Below are 1,546 nucleotides of genomic sequence, written 5' to 3' on the forward strand. Positions count from 1 at the left end.
CTACTACCATGGATCCAAGGATACTTTATGGTAGATATCGACCTTGAAGATGCACACTATTCAGTACCTTCTCATATAAGTTTCGGATATACCTCAATTACCTGGATGGAGTAACCATGATGAGCGTTGCGGCATTTAAGTCAAAGTTATCCAGAATCAACTAGCCCTGACACTTAGAAACATTCCGTCATGGCATGTCTATATATTAACGACAAACTATCCTTGGATACAGCTTTAGCTGCATCGCTTCTCGGCCTTTTGGCTAAGATCAAGTGTAGTATCTGTTCTTATCAGTTTAATAATCTGATACGTCCCTTATCTAGGGACCATATATTAAATTGAATTTTGGAACAGGGAGATGGAATAGGGGCTTGCTCCGTCCACTCCACGCATCGACCCAGTATTGCAGTGCCTCTGGGAACGGTGCACAAAATATATATCCAGATATTTACGTTGACCATCCACAACGTTGTTATCTGGTATTCATTAAGACTATCAGTCATGGTGCATTAACCACCAATCAACTACGTGGCAACGTAATTGGGATATAGCAGCATTACCAGCTACTGAACTTTGTACCTTTCCTATGAGCTGAGATACTAGTGTTCAAAACTATCTCCATACCTGTAATATGGGGGCAAATGGATTAATCTGTAGTGTTATCATGGAATTTATCGGCAGGAAGGATTATGGTTGTACACTTCCACCTGTTTTGAGTAACATCTTATGTGTCCTGATGTGTTACTGAGCTTGTAATACTTAATGCCAATATGAATTGACTTAAACATGTTATATATTAACTTACTTAATTCTAGTGAAGCATTTGCTCAGTAATCCACCAAATTTGCATGTTCGTTTATAAGATAACAACATCAGTGGTGGCATATACCAAACCACTTGGGCGGAGAACATCGATATTAGGGGACAATTTATTAACAATTGGAAACCGTATGTCGTCAAACATGTTTGACCATCAGTAACTCACCTATCAGGTGAGCTAAATACTGTAAACATACATTTAAACCAAAAATATTTGCTGAAATCACTAAGCAATATGGACACCAGATATCGATTCCTTATATCCAATTAATCACCACGTACTAACTTACGTCACATGAAACCAATCTCAAGGCAGCGGCAATGGAGACATTCCCGCGTATTGAGGGGTGGGGGGAACCTAATCTCTATGTTTTCCTTTCCTTCTACCTCTTCAATAGGTACTACGGCTTCATCAGTCGGGTACTACGCAAATTACAGTGGACCAAGTCCACAAGCATGGTTCCCAGTGATCCTCGACATGGTCATTAAAAGAATTGCAGAATTGGGAAGACCATTGCTGTGCTTGGATCAGGAGCACTATCAACCTGATGACAGCATTCCGTCGCATATCCTAGGGAACATACCTGAGGAGCATCAAGAAATGGTACACTGTTTCCAAAACAGGAATTACACATTCAACTATAACAAAAAACTGTACTGGAGCTCCTGGCAGGTCTTCACCACAATTAAGGACATGTTCTCAACTTGGGTACCGCTCACTGGTGAT

General features: G+C 40.5%; 1 non-coding gene across 1 annotated transcript; it reads left to right on the forward strand.

Annotated features, from left to right (window-relative positions):
* The first annotated feature begins 242 nt into the window (after positions 1 to 242).
* Positions 243 to 434, forward strand: LOC116973837. The gene has a single exon (XR_004412145.1). It is a non-coding gene; the product is annotated as a U2 spliceosomal RNA (small nuclear RNA).
* Positions 435 to 1,546: the final 1,112 nt, after the last annotated feature.

This window comes from Amblyraja radiata, chromosome 5, assembly GCF_010909765.2.
Source record: "Amblyraja radiata isolate CabotCenter1 chromosome 5, sAmbRad1.1.pri, whole genome shotgun sequence".
Classification (NCBI taxonomy): domain Eukaryota; kingdom Metazoa; phylum Chordata; class Chondrichthyes; order Rajiformes; family Rajidae; genus Amblyraja; species Amblyraja radiata.